This window comes from Lithobates pipiens, unplaced genomic scaffold, assembly GCF_037356315.1.
Source record: "Lithobates pipiens isolate NorthernLeopardFrog02 unplaced genomic scaffold, aLitPip1_a1.2 Scaffold_10, whole genome shotgun sequence".
NCBI lineage: Eukaryota > Metazoa > Chordata > Amphibia > Anura > Ranidae > Lithobates > Lithobates pipiens.
The window spans coordinates 66,091,568-66,107,407 of record NW_027507686.1 but is presented as its reverse complement, the minus strand read 5'-3'; the positions used below and the strand labels follow the sequence as shown (position 1 = coordinate 66,107,407).

The following is a 15,840-nucleotide window of genomic DNA, read 5'->3' as shown; positions in this document are numbered from 1 at the left end:
TATTTAGTTGGGTTTGGATTTTTTTTTTTGTAAGAAAAGGCTTCTGTCTTGCCACTCTACCCCATAGCCCAGTCATATGAAGAATACGGGAGATTGTTGTCACATGGACCACACAGCCAGTACTTGCCAGATATTCCTGCAGCTCCTTTAATGTTGCTGTAGGCCTCTTGCCAGTCTCCTTGACCAGTATTCTTCTCGTCTTTTCATCAATTTAGGATGGACATCCAGTTCCTGGTAATGTCACTATTGTGCCATATTTTCTCCACTTGATGACTATCTTCACTGTGTTCCATGGTATATTATTTTATTTTTTTATTTTTAGTTCTCCCCCTAAAAGATCTGTTTGTTTTTCAATTGAGTTGTACAGTTTACAAGTCACATTAAACGTGGAAAAAGTGGTTCAACCCATGTCTGAAATAGATTTTTCATCTGGAAGATGGTATAAATGGTGTAAATATTAAAATATGGGCTTACATATCTACACCAACTAGTTGATGCGGGTGAACTCAAAATGTTTGTACAATTATGAAGGGAACTGCGTATACCTGATTCATGGGCATTCCAATATACCAGACTGAAACATGCAGCACAAAGTCAGTTTGGGACTGAATCAATCTCCTTAGAAAATGCGAACTTAGAAAAACTCTTTGGAAACCATGAACACACTAAATTGATTTTTAAGGAAAATCCAAAAGCTTGGAAAATCAAGGAGAGATGGAGCACTATTATACCTGCGCTAATGGAGGAGTAGTAGGAGGATGTGTTAGCCTCATATACGCCCACAGTTTTCTGCCGGAGACAAAATTATACAACTCAGGTATTTACATCAAATGTTTTATACACCCCTTAGGACTGTATAAAATGGGGAAAACTTCCACATGCCATATATTCCTGGCGGCAGAAGGATCTTTTCTACACATGGTATGGAAATGTAATAGGATATGCCCTCTATGGGCACATGTGACCCAATTTATTGCTGATACATTTGATCTCCTGAATATCTGTAGCCCCTTGCTAGCACTTCTGGGCATAATTGAGAATGAAGTTATGATGAGTAAAAGCATGAGAACCCTACTACGATTACTATTCTTTTATGTCCATAAGTTGATTGCCATCAATTGGATTAGAAGAGACCACCATACATTGACCTCTTGGAAGGGCCTGGTTAATGCCAATGTTACACTATATAAACTGACTTATGAAGCCAGGGGATGCCCAAAAAAAGTATCAAAAAAGTTTGGGGTAAATGGATTAACTCTGACGATACAGTGCCAACCAACACTTAAGCAATCTGTTTTGGAATATGTATGAACTAATATATGACTGAATCGCAATATGTGAATATGGCTTATAGATACTGGACATATAATAGCACACGTCACAAGATTTGAAGGAGGGATTTTGCCTCTGGACTGGTATTATTTTTTACTTACATGAATATGTTCTACGTTTTACATTTGAATGTAACACATACAAAACAGAAAAAGTGTTATTTGTACAATTGGCTATATTGAGTTTAGCAGTACGAATACTTAAGACATAGTAAGAATAATTATATGGTTTTATGTACACCTATGTATTTCATTTTTCCTTCTGTGTATGTACACTTGGCAAATAAAAACTTAAAAAAAAAAAAGTGGAAAAAGTTCTGAAATGATTTATCATTGTCTCATTTTTTTTACATCACAGAAACCTGACATTTTTTTTTTTTTTACAAATATCATTTTTATTAATTTCACACATACGGGGTAAAGCCCCAAAACAGGAAAAGACAACTAAAACAATGAAGGTCGCAGCCTCCCGAACATGCCTTACAGTGACAGATATTGCAGGGAATAACCTTTTGGTTTAATGTAAATGGTGATTCGACCTCATAAACAGCGCTTTCACGGTCAGATCTAGCAGAGAGGCCAGTACCACTCCAAGCCCATCTATTACTCCGAGGTCTTGGCCTGCAATCTTAGGTTAAGGTCATTGTGAGCAGGCTAGGGGCCATGAATAAAATAAAAAGTAAGAGTACAGATAAGAAAAGAGAAAGAGGGCAGAAAAAGAAAAAGGGGGGGGGGGTGATGGGGGAAGGGGAGGGGAATAGGGTAGGAAGGGAGGGAGGGAGGAGAGGGGGGGGAAGGAAAGTGGTGGGGAAGGGAAGGAGGGATGGGGAAGGGAGTAAGGGGGGGGAAAGGAGGTGGTTCGACGTTCTCTGTGTGGACTTCTGCGAACTGACATGCTGTCAATTAGTGTCTGAAAAGGGCCTTGCCCTCCTCTGAGTACACAAACTCATTCCAAAGAGACCAGGTCTTTCGATAGATTTCCTGCCGATCCTGGGCAGTCATTATCAAATCCTCCATTTTGTTGATATCTTCCACCTTCCGCAGCCAGATTGCCGCGGTCGGGGGAGTTTGTTGCTTCCAAAGTAGAGGGATACAAGACTTGGCTGCATTTGTGAGGTGGCGCAGTATCGATCGAGTATATTTCTTAGGGGGCAGGGTCGACACATGTAATAGGAAGAACGTGAATTTTTGGGATATGTTTCGGACTACCGTCCGGAAGTCCGTGAGCTTGGGGCAGGACCAAAAGATATGGAGGATCGTACCTCTATCTTCGCAACAACGCCAACAATGTTCAGGCGTGTCTGGGAAGATAAGGTGGAGACGACTAGGTGTTAGATACCACCTCGTGAGGATTTTATAATTCGTCTCTTGTATTTTTGTGCATAGTGAGGACTTCAGGGCGAGCCGCAAAATATTATCAATTTGGGTGTGCGTAAAGGTGCGGCCTAGATCTACTTCCCATTTCGTGAGACTTGAGATACAGGGTGGTTGTGTTGGTGTATTTAGTGATAAGTACATTTTAGAAAGGATTCGGGGGATTGGTTCCGTGTCAGAAAAGTATTCTTCAAATGCAGTCAGCGGTCTGGTATAGTCTGAGGGGTTCGGGACGGACTGAAGAAAGTGATGTAAACGTGCGGCGTTCCAGAAATCCAGGCGATAGGAACCAATAGGGTCCATAAGATCTAGTATAGAAACCCAGTCCCCACGTGTTACAAACTGAGAGGCCACAGTAAGGCTGGAGTCTCGTAATGGTCGGAACTACGTAGTTGGTAGACCCGGCGGAAACCTAGGGTTACCAAGGACCGGTGTCAATGGCGATGCCGTGGTCGTCAGGGAGTGTTGTAGTGCCGCCTTCTCACCCTGGCAGAGAGTGTTGCCTATAAGAGGGTGGGCTTTCGTTTCCTTCGGCAATGCATTCCTGCACCAGAGAGCAGTCTTTAGTGGGACAGAGCACTGGTGTTGCTCAATTTGGACCCATAATTTAGTGGTCAGATTGCGACTCCAATCAATCATCCTACTCAAATGGGAAGCGCGATAGTACTGTTTGATATCTGGCAGCGCCACACCCCCGTACTGTTTCGGAAGGGAGAGTCGAGGCTGCTTTTGTGCCCAAACAAAGCGGGTAAACAGTGCCTGTACCTGCTTAAAGTATGCAGGGGGAATTTTAATTGGTAGGGTCTGAAATAGATATAAAAATTTGGGTAGGATGCACATTTTCAGTAAATTACACCTACCGAACCAGGAATGAGTCCCTTTGTGCCATGAGTCCAAAAGCAACCTCACCTTTGTTAACAAAGGGGGGAAATTGTGTGCATACAGGCCAGATAAGTCAGGTGGGATGCTAGTTCCTAGGTAGGTCAGAGTGGTCGTCGTCCACTTGAAATGGAAGTTAGATTGTAGAGTGGGAAGTAAGCGTGGTGGTATCAATATCCCCATGGCTTCTGATTTGGCAAAGTTTATCTTCAGGTTAGATAACTTCCCGTATGTCTCAAACTCTTTGAGCAGATTAGGTAGTGAGATTCCTGGGTTGGTCAATGTGAAAAGCATATCGTCGGCATAGGCCGAGAGTTTGTGTTGCGAGCTCCCAACAACCACTCCTTGTATGTCAGGGTTCAGTCTGATCGTGGCCAAAAAGGGTTCTAGAGACAATGCAAACAGGAGAGGGGATAGTGGGCATCCCTGTCGCGTCCCGTTGGTTATCGGGAAGGAATTCGACAGGGTCCCATTAATTTTAACTTGGGCCGTCGGATTGGAGTACACTCCAGCTATCCGAGCAATCATCCGTTCTCCCAGTCTCACATGTCGGAGCACTGCAAACATAAACGACCAGTTCACACGGTCAAAGGCCTTCTCGGCATCGGTGTTTAACAGGACACACAGGGTTCCTGCTTTTCTCACCACATGAATCAGGTTGAGCACCTGGTACTATCTCGGGCCTCTCGGGAGGGAATGAATCCTACTTGATCTAGATGAATTAGCTGCTGAAGATGGCCTGCTAACCTGGTAGCCAAGATCTTAGTGTAAATTTTGAGGTCTATATTCAGGAGAGATATCGGCCTGTAGCTACTGCAGGGTGCCGGGTCCTTCCCCTCTTTATGTATCACTGAGATATGGGCACTCAGAGAGTCTTTAGGGAACTCCCCGCCTGTCCCTATGGTATTAAACAATTTAAGCATGGGCTGTCCTAATAGGTCCAATAATCTTTTATAGTATTGCAGGGTATAGCCGTCCGGCCCCAGAGCCTTCCCTGGCTTCATCGCCCCTACGGCTCTGTGGATTTCCGCCAAAGTTATGGGGGATTCCAACTCCTCTCTAACGTCTGGGGAGATGGAAGGTAATTGGGACGTCTCAATGTAAGTGGTCAAGGCCCTCTGGGGTGGGGGGTGTCTGGAGGTTGTACAGGTCTGAATAGAAATTCCTGAATTCTTGTGTAATGTGCATGGGCATGTGAACTTTTCGACCTCCCGGCGCCACAATATGGGGGATATATGTCAAAAGCCTACGCTCCCGGACTAGTCTTGCCAGTAGTTTCCCACATTTATCGCCCGCCTCATAAGTCATCTTGCGACAGGATTGTATGGCAGCCTTAGCTCTATAATGAAGGATGTCTGTAATTTGTTTCCTTGTAGTTTGTAAGTCGGTTTCAGAGGACTGTGTGGGGGCGTGTTTGTGTCTGGCCTCTATTACGTGTAGTTTCTCTAATAGCTGGTCCAGCTGTTTGGTGCGTTCTCGTTTAATCCGCGCTCCGTGCTTGATGAGGACACCTCTCACTACTGCTTTGTGGGCTTCCCACAGAACTCCCGGTGCACAGCCCGGGAGATCATTTTCTTGGAAATAGTAACGCAATGTCTCGGTTACATCGTCCAGAACTTCCGGAGTTTGTAATAGACTTTCATTTAGGCGCTAGAATCTATGCGTCGAAGAGGGTACGTCAGAGAGTCTATAAGTAAGGAATATCGGTGCATGGTCTGACCAGGTCCTGTCTCCAATGGATGAACGCTCTACCGCATGTAATTGGGACTGGGGGATCAGAAAGTAGTCTATTCGTGTATAGACCTTGTGCATGGGGGAGTAAAACGTGTAGTCCCGTTCTCCAGAATGCTGGAGCCTCCAGACATCAATAAGTTGTGAGTCGTGCAGTGTCTTCGCAATGCGCTTAAGCTGGGCGACCGGCATGGAGGTCTTACTAGTCGAAGTGTCCACAGATGGAATCAACGGGGTATTAAAATCTCCCCCGAGCAGTAGTTGCCCAGCTTTAAATTCCTGTAGTTTTTCCATAGTTCTCTCCAGGAAAGTGGCTTGAAGTTCGTTAGGGGCGTATATAGCCGCCAAGGTTACTTGTATGGTGCCAAGAAGCCCCTTAAGAAAAACATAACGGCCAGAAGGATCTAACAAGGATCCCTGGCACTGCCATGGGAGTTTGCCAGAGAGAAGTATGGAGACCCCTTTGGATTTAGCTAGTGGGTTGACCGAATGATATGTCCATGGATAGTGTCTATTGCGTAGATATGGCAGTGTATTAGGTTTGAAATGTGTCTCCTGTATAAAAGCGATATCAGCATGGAATCTTTTTAGGTCAGCTAGTAGGATACGTTGTTTTTCTGGCGTGTTAAGGCCTTTCGCATTAAGCGACAGTATGTTAACATGTGATAGTGCCATAATCAAACAGGGAGAACCACACAAAAAAAAGGGGGGGGGGGGAAGGAAGGGGAGGGGTGGAACACAGGAGGGGACGAAAAGGGTCGTTGAGGAGGGAGGGGGGGGGTTGGGAGGAACGAGGGCAAGGAGAGGGTGAGGAGGTGAAAGGGCCTAGAAGGGGGGTGTAGAGTGAAGAGAGTAAGAAAAGAGAGAAAGAGAGGGGGGAAAAAGAAAAAACAGAAAAGAGTGCAAGAGAAGAGAGAGAGGAGGGGGGAAAAAAAAACAAAAAACCGTTACACGGGACTGGGCCTACTGCCCTTTGTCTCCTAGTAGAGCAATTAAGAGCATAAAATGCCCTGGGGGGCTAAATCATACCCCCCAGCGAAATATGCCAGCCTATTGGGGGGGTGAATCGGACAGGGATCTTGGTAGCCAGCTCCGCATACCCGTCCCCCACCTCTACATGTCACAGGTGCACAGTGCACACCTCCGATGAAATATGGAACATAACAGAAAAAGTAAAAATATTAAGTAAACCATAGATAGAGAACATAAAGAAACAGTAATGTGCAGTAAACTCTGACTATTCGCCTTTCAGTCCATACAGTATCCAAGTCAGGCAACGAGAGCCCGTCCCGCACATATATTTCAAACATTACAACATATTCCCACCTCTCCCTCCCCCCGCCCCAGAAAGATCACCTCTTCCTGCTTAAAGCAGGGGCCGCACGCCAAGAGAAAATGGTCAGACGTGTCACACTAAAAATAGAAAATAAAATAAAATAAAAGGCCCCCAATAACCCACCCCTCTTGAAACATATCAGCCAACTCCAGGAACATCCCAGTATACCCAAAGGCTGGCATATGTCCAATCCAAGGGACAATGGGCACCGATAGAGCAGGGTGACTCCTCTGGGACCGGCTCCTGCAACATCCTGGCTGGGGCACCGCTCCTAGGGTGTGTAGCTGCGGGGCCTGGTCTCTCCCACCAGGAGTAGTGCCAGACCTGGTCAGTGAGACAGCGGGGGATCTGTCTGCCCACGATGGGTTGCTGCCACAGAGGTGCAGTCCGAGCGGGCAGCCTGCCCAGGTACAGTACAGAAGTCAGTATTGCTCGAAGATCCCCAGGAAGGGAGGACAGTGGTAGACCAGGCGGTGGCAGAATGGGGTAGCATAACTTGTCACATAAACCATAGGGATCGTTCCGGAGGCACCGTATAGCCGACTGGACCAGAGCAGCCGCCCGACGCCCCACAGAGCATCTTGGCAGAATGGGAGGAACCGCCACACAAAGTATTGTCCCCGATTCAGCTATTCCGTAAAAAGGCCCCAGCAAAATTCCCGCGGTTAAGAGGGGAGGCCGAGGTAACAGTGTATGAGGTAACAGGGAAGAGTGTCGGCAGTGTAGGCCTAAGCTTCAACCAGAGTCAGTGTTACGACACTGGCGATGATGGCGGTGGTGGTGGCGGCGGCGGGGGGGGGGGAACAAAAAGTCAAAAGTTACCTTATAGCTCCCGGGAGTCCTCCCTCGAGGGCGCTCTGGGTCTGCGGCGGCTCCTTTGCTGTCTGGGTGGCGGATCTACGCGGAGTCCACGTCTCGGATCGAATCCCTGCATGCGGGGTAGAGGTGCCAGCCAGTTTGGGACTGTGATAGGCTCCGCGTCCAAGAAGATGAATAGATCAGGCAGGGAATCCGGGGTACGGAGAGTGAAGAACCGCTGGTCTCTCCTGAACGTAACAGATAGTGGATAGCCCCACCGGTAGGTAGCTCCTCTACAGCGTGCAAGTTCCAGCAGGGGCTTCAATAGAGCACGCCGCTGTAGGGTGGCACGGGAGATGTCTGGAAGGATCCTCACTTCTGCCCCATCGAATTCCAGGGCAGGAGCTTCCCAAGACTTCCGCAGGACTTCTTCCTTGTGACTATAATGGTGTAGCCGACAGACTATGTCGCGTGGTCTGGCAGGATCCGCAGATTTGGGGCCCAGAGCCCGGTGCACCCTGTCGAATTCCAGGCGAGTCGGCAGCTCCACACCCGCTATACTGCGGAATATCGCTGTGACAGTATCCGCCAGATCCTCCGGACCCATCGCCTCTGGCAGCCCCCGCAGCCGCAGGTTGTTTCTGCGGCTGCGGTCTTCCATCTCCTCCAGCCGTAGTTGCTGTGATAGCAGCGCATCCATGTGGGCGTCTTGTGAGTTCTCCATTGCCGCTATTCGTTGCTCTAGGGCCATCAGGGAATGCTCGCAGCTGGAGACTCTAGTCGCAAGGTCCTTTACCTCTTCCCTGACGAGAGCCATCTCCTTGTAGTGGGCCACTTTCACCCTGTCTATAAGGGTGGTGATATCGGTTTTCGTGGGGAGCGCTTGTAGGAGTAAGTGGAGCTCCGTGTCTACCTGAAGTGTCTGCTTTGGGGTCCCCGGAGTGTCTGGGGCATTGCTGTGGGTCGCCAGGGGTGTTCCGAGGTACGGAGCTGCCAGGGAAGCCAGAGAAGCCTCCAAGTCGAGGTCTGGTGATGAGCAGGCAGCGCGGTCAGCTTCCTTGTGGTCTCGCGCCGTCGCCATTTTGGATCCCGGTGAGCGGTGTTGGGAAAGTTGAAAAAGTCGCTCAATATCCCCTGGATGGGGCGAAGGAGTCGCTGGTCGGATGGGTTTACTCTTCCTCTGTGTGGCACGCTTTCTTGAGGTGTGCATAGTGCGGCTAAACAGAGTAAATCAGCAGATAAGGTGAGAGACGGCCGGGAGCTCAAGCAATGCACGTCTCTATCTCTCCATGTCCAGGCCACGCCAAAACCTGACATTTTAACAGGGGTGTGTGTAGACATTTTCTATCCACTGTCCATCTCTCATTAAAGCGATATTCAAGTATTAAAGTCTTGTCTTTTTTTGTTTAAAAATAACAAACATGTTATACTTACCTGCTCTGTGCAGTGGTTTTGCACAGAGCAGCCCTGATCCTCCTCTTCTCGGGTCCTTCGCCGGTGCTCCTAGCCCGTCCCTCCTGCCGATTGCCCCCACAGCAAGCAGGTTGCTATGAGGGCACCCAAGCCAAGCTGCTGCTCTCTGTGTCCATTCAGACACAGAGCTGCGGCTCGGCCCTGCCCCCTCTCTCTCCTCATTGACACACTGACTTTGATTGACAGCAGCGAAAGCCAATGGTGCCCACTGCTGTGTCTCTGCCAATCAGGAGGGTGAGTCCTAGGCAACTGAGGTTCTCGTGCAACATCGCTGGATCGAGATGGGGCTCAGGTAATTATGAGGAGGGCTGCTGCGCACTGAATGTATTTTATTTTTTTGCATAGAATACATTAAGATTAAAAAGCTTCTGCCTTTAGAACCACTTTAATCGTCACATACATGTGAAATAAGTTCACATAGTTTAACAGAGGTAGAACTGACTTTGCTGCTGAACATAACACTATCCCTAGCGGTTAGCCAAAAGATAAGGCGCATAAGGAACCATATGCAGCCCATAGCTGTGATGGATAATATCTGTAGCAAGTCCATAGTTTCTGGAGTCCCTGAATAAGGGGTTTGGTGTCAACAGAGAACAAATCACATTGCAGTAGTATGTCCTGACAGATTAACTCCCATGGGACAACAGCCCAGGGCTGGTCCTCTGCAGATATATATACAGTGTACCCCATGATAGACAGGATGTGACACATCTGCATAGGAAGAAGTCACATGCGACCCAACCCCAGCAGCAATTAGCCAGCAATAATTAAAGTGGAAGTAAACCCTTCTATCGTTTTCAGTCAAGGAAGCTGCCATCTTGGCCTCTAATGATTCTTCAACTGCCATGATGCTGCACATATGATCAGTTATGAAACCAGACATTGGATGGTTTGAAAGTTTGGTTGAGAGCACAACCAATGTGAAAGTTAGCATTTCCGGCATTCTGGGAATGTAAGTGTTTTTTGAAACTGGGTTTACTCCCTGTCAGGAACTTACCAGCAATGGACAGGCACAGCTGCGTGCACACAGGCGTCGGCGCGTGTTTCCTGCGCGTTCGCGCTCGCGGTCGTTTACGCGTTAGTGTGCACGTTCGCGCGAGCGTTCGTGCGCGCGCTCGTGTGCGTGGTCGTGAGTGGTGTGCGTGCGCTACTTGCCGCCACTGAACACTTAAAGGTTCCCCAAGTGCGCTGGTGCGGCGCTGTTTCGTCTCAGCTCCTGTGTACCTGAATACCTGATCCTGAACCTGATTACCTGCTACCGTTACCGACCCGGCTTCGCTTGACTTCTCTGCCTTCTCCAAACCCGACCAGGCCTGCCTGACCTCGCTACCTCTCCTGCCTGTGATTCCGTTGCCGACCTCTGCCAGTTTTACCGACACCTCTTTTGCCTACTGATACCACCTGTCTGCTTGCCTGCTGACCCGGACCGTCTGACCTTGCTCCAGCCTGCTGCCTGTTCAGTCCTCGGCTTCTGAAGCTACTACTTGCATTTCTCAGCCTTCTAGCAACCTCCAGTCGCTCAGCCTTCCAGAGGAATCTCCGCTCTGCTATCAGTTCCAGCGGCCCTATCCAGCAGGCACTCCTACCCACTGTGCTCTCGAGACCGCTGTTCCCATTCCAGCGGCTCCTGAACCAGCGTTGTAAGAGAGGTCTCCTCCTACAAGTCGGGCTTCAACACCAGGACCCTAACACTCCCGCTTTAAGGAGACACTAGACGATAATTACTGTAACATGGCATGATAACCAAAAAGTGACAGTAACTAAGAGTATCTGCTTACACAAAGAATAACTTTTACTTGGAGGAAGAAGAAGCTTAAAGTGGTTATAAAGCTAAAACATTTTTTTTACTTTAATGTATGCTCTGAATTAAGGTAAAAAAACATTTTACATCTTTCTTCTCTCCCCCACCTCCTGAAAATCTTACCTGCGTCTTCAGGGAATACAAGTGGAGACATACAGCCCCAAAATTAAAATGTCAGTTTTGGATGTCCCCACATTCTGACAAGTGAGTATACTGCTGCTGTGCTTGGGGGGTCCCTGCTAGGTTTTTGGGATTGTTAAAGCTCCTGAAGAAGCGAACAGGTCGCATAACATGTTGAGCGCAATTCAAAAGGTCAATCGAGGACAAGCAAACCCCCAATTGTCTGGAGGATATGTGAATTCTGTTGTATATTTTAGATGCATAGGGCTTATATGCCAATTTATCCTCTAAGGGGATACACAAATAGTCCGCGACTCACAACTGTTTTAATAGAAATAATTCTGCAATCTAATTGTTATATTGTATACAAAATATTTTAATGCAGATAAATAAATTTGGTAATTTGATATATATGTGCCTATAAAGTCCATGATTTTATTTTCGAGTTTGCAATTATGAATACCTGAGTCTTCAATCAATCCAGCACTGTGCACGGCTTCATCTTTTTTCTCCCCCTACTCAATAGAAGTAGGCTTTAAATAATTGAAATATAATGTGGAAATGATTATATGATATTAAATTGTGATCATAGATACCATAGATGGGGTGTGGCAAACGTGACAGATGAAGTGCACTATGCTTAATAAGAAGATGAAAGTGAGCGAGTATGATTGTGATTCATGTTCATGGCTTTATCAACAAATGCGAGCACTGACAAAATGATCAATGGCTTCTTGACAGCTGCAACTGTATTTTATTATGGGCACTGCTGATGTGCAGCAAGAAACAAATACCTTTCTTAAAAGAGAAGTATGGTAATCTAAAAAAATAAATAAAATCATATTCATCTAGATAGCTGCACCCCCCGATCTAAGCTGCAGCTGTCCCTTGCCACCTCTAAGAACAAGAACTGAGAACACTGTTTACCGCTCAGCTTTCTGTCTTCAGCTCGGCTTTGCCTCTCCAGCACTCACTGGAGTGCTGGGCTGTAGAGGGTGAGGGAGCAGCTGCCGGTCCAGGCTTCTGGGGGAGATCCTGACCATATGGTCGAGATCTTTTCAAATCGTGGACTGCTGAAAATAGTTCACAGGAGTGCAGAACTAACTGCACTCATGTGTCCCACAGGAGAAGTGCAGCCAAAACAACTTTGGCCATACTTCTCCTTTCAAGAAGACAAGAATGCTGACATTTCTCTAGTTCCAGATTCCACCGAAATTTGGGCAAAGCGAAATCCCCCCAATTTTCATCATCACTAACTTTAAGGGATTGAGTAAGGGTCTGAGTGATCAAATAAGACATTATTTCTAGCTGTTGCATCATAGATTAGGGCCATTTCTAAGAAAGACTGTGCAGGGGTGTGTTACACACAAAGTGCATAGGTCATAGATTCCCTAAACCCACTAACCAGACCTCAGATACAGCAGAAATTCAGAGGAGGTCCTCCCTTCAGATAAGTCGTGTGATAGAAGTGAGGAGTAGCTAAGGAGAGCCTCTGTCAGACCCACGTACCTGACAGGTGAGCCCGAAATAGCAGGGGAAGGTCTCCCTTACGGGTCTGGTTCACGGCCCCTGGTAGGATGGACAGGTGGCATGGGAGCGCAGACGGGTATGAGAGCCTGGCGGGTTAGATGCTGAAGGAGAGATCCGACGGCTGGGTTCGGACAGGTAGACAGACTCTCACAGCTGGATGCAGGAGCAGATGCGAACAGGAGATGGTGAGCAGGTCCAGCCACAGGCACAGATGACAGCAGGCAGACGGTGCAGAAAAGGGATGAGCAAGTTCAAGTCCAGATCACAAGCAGGGTAGGCAGCAGGCAGGCAGCGTGGTACAAAGGAGCAGGCAGATGCGAGGTCAGAGGCAGGCCGAGGTCAAAGGCAGGCAGCAGACAGGATAATCCAAGGGACGAGCCGGGTAAACAGGAGGTCAGGAACACAAGCAAAGTCACAGGTAACAGGGCACAGGAAGCTGCAGATCGGACAGCACCGAGCACGCCATGGGGAAACACTTAAGTAGGCCGACTGGCGCCAACGCGCACCGACGCACGCACGCGCACACCCGTACACGCACTCGCGCGCGCCTACACAGCCACGCGCACAGGAGCGCCAGCACGCACCAGCACACATCGACGCCCCGCAGCGCGCCCAGTGACACGTCCGCTATGGGCAACTCTCTGACAGCCTCCCTCAGTTCTGAACTGCACCTACCTGTATTACATGCGACAGAAGCGCCAGTTGCATTGCAAGAGGCAATGTAGAGCTGCTACAAAATGTTGGGTTGTCATCACCTCAGGACCCCAGGCACCTCACAAGAGATGCATGACTTGTGCCACAGATGTCCAACCCTGGCAACGTCCATGTTGTGGATGTTATGGGAGGTTTGGACCCCCTATCCTCCCATACACATACACCCCTGATCTGTGCACAAGCGGTGAAAATCTAATTTAAACATGCTTGGAATAAACATAGGCCTACGCTCAGATTGAAAAAAAAAAGTACTTTTCTGCCACCACTCTCATATTTCTTTGTTTCTACAACTTCCTAAATGAATTGTTCTAGGTTGAATTTGGTAGACTGGTTATCTCATAATTTTTGCTAATATACACATCAGTTGGAGCAATGATTATTAATAAATCATCAATAGCATATGTTTGTAATAAGATAGAAGTAATATCTAGTGATAATATAAAAGAGTTGGACCTCTAGTACAGCACCTTGCAGAAGGAAGTAGGAAAAGAAAAAATATTTCTTAAAAATCATTTTTACGTAGGCCTTTTTATAGGCCATGCTGCAATGGAAGCCATTAGAGCTAATTAATGTGGATGAGATCCGGTGGTTAGACGTCAATGGTATTGACATAATTGCAGGTGTTAGTACAATTGCTGTAACTTACCTTTTTAAAATGCAATTCTAAGTATCCTGCTAATGCGGAAATTATTTACTATTAAGCAATTAATTGCATATAAGATTCTACATTATACATGTGATATTTGGGGAGTTTAAAACCAATTATAGAGTTTTTCGCATACTTCTTTAGACCTCATATCCTACTTTCAAACAAGCCCACTAACAGCTCATGGTACATATGCTGGGAAGGTCTGTTCTGGTCTCATCAGAAATCTAACAAATTGAACTGTTCTTACAGTGTTGATAAATTCGGTATAATTACATGACCATACATTAAAATTAGATGAAAAGTTAACTTACCTTTTTGTTCTTTGCGGAAATATCTTTAGTGTCTTTTCAGTTCCTCTGCTTAACCGACTTTCTGAAGCAGTTTGCAAACTCAGAGATCTATCAGGGACATTACCGTTCCCTTTATATACTGTCTCCTCCCTTCTTTCCGGTCTCAGTTGGCCCGCTGTTTCTCTCTTATCTTGTAGTTGCCTTCAATCATTTATTTCTTTTCATTTGCTTTTTTATTTGTCGTGCATTTCATTTTTGTGCACCTACCATTTCTCTTCCTTTACTATGTTCTGTTATGTGTGGCGTACTCACCCTCATATGAGCATTTCCTGTGTGGTTTCTGGTTTTTTTCACCTTTCCCCAAAGCTTTCCTCCTTGTGATTGCGTGATCTCTTTAATACTTTTTCGTCTATTTCATTCCCTTCTTAACCTAGCTTAATATTGCCCAGTGCCTCTTTAGGACCTCGTAGCCTATTCGTCTTCAGACTCTTCAGCACAGTAGTGTTCTCTGGTCTTCAGAGGTCTCCTCAGCTTTTATCTTCAGTACGATTTTGCCCATACCTCAGTTATTTCCAGTGTGCTGCGTTGCTCTGCTCGCCTCGGCTATTGCCGTTGTGATAAAACACTGAACCCACACCAATTTTGTCTTCTTCCTCCTTCAGTTTCCTCTCTTAGCAGCACTTCTCCTTTACAACAGTTGTTACTGTTCACCCGAATTACAGTCTCTGATGGCCTGTATACTAAAAACAGCAGAACATTCTATTTCGGACAGTCAGGTGTATCCTGGTGGTACTAGTCAGCCCTGGGAAATGCCACCAGCACCTCTTCTAGACAGTCTCTTCCTTTTGATGCAGCTTTTATGATTGCCCAGATTATTATTTAATGAAATATCCTATATCATAAATATGTAATGCAACCTGCTCTAGATTTTTTTTTTTTACTGTTATGTATAATGGCTATTAATTTGTATATTAATATGTGTAAGGCAGGAACAGTACTTCCCTTATATTGACACAACATGGCCTATATATGTTTCTGGGATATCTGCATTTCTAAATGGTGACTGCATTGGTTAAAATGTTCTCTATGAAAAGTTATCTTAATCTCCTGCCTTTCTCCTTGCACACAGAGATTACATGCATCACATATAGACCTTTCATTATCAATCAACAATGGCACTTAAAGTGTGCTAAATAGCACTAAAAGCTTGTTGCAAAGACATGCAATAAAAGTGGCTGATAGGGTAAAGAAAGTGTCTCATGAGAACCTCCCCCTAACCCTCAGAAAGTTATACTCTCCAATTCATGCTCCCGTGCTACCTCCACTCTTGGTAAGCTCCAGTGTCGGATAGTGTCAGGGTTTACCATGCTTGATATTGTCATTGCCCCTCCTGGAAGGACAGTGTTCAAGACAACTGGCCACTTAAAGAGGAAGTAAACCCTGATGGGTTTACTTCCTCTTTCATTCCCTGCAAAGGCAAAGCATAATGGACTACTATGCATTGCATAGTAGCCCATTATGTGTCACTTACCTGACACAGGAGCCAGCGAAGTCGCCGCTGTCCCCTGTAGTCCGCCGCATCCATCTTGCTGGTGGCGTCTCGCAGCTCCGCCGCTGTCATTCGGCGAAGTCGCGATGACGTCACACACGCGCGGCAGCTCCATTTTTGGAAATGCCGCGCTCAGTGCACCTGCGCGCCGCTGTCTACGGCGCATGCGCCGTAGACAGCGGTGCCCGTTTTCGGGCAAATATCTCCTAAACCATATAGGTTTAGGAGATATTGCTTGGACCTACAGGTAAGCCTTAATCTAGGC

At 46.8% G+C, this 15,840-nt stretch overlaps 1 protein-coding gene across 1 annotated transcript in view; it reads right to left on the bottom strand.

Moving 5' to 3' along the window:
* FERMT3 (FERM domain containing kindlin 3) overlaps positions 1-14,651 on the bottom strand; it is a 110,435-nt gene extending 95,784 nt beyond the window's left edge. The window contains exon 1 of the mRNA XM_077455772.1: positions 14,048-14,651. The gene's annotated coding sequence lies outside the window, so the exon portion shown is untranslated. The remainder of the gene's footprint in view (positions 1-14,047) is intronic.
* Between the last annotated feature and the right edge of the window lie 1,189 nt (positions 14,652-15,840).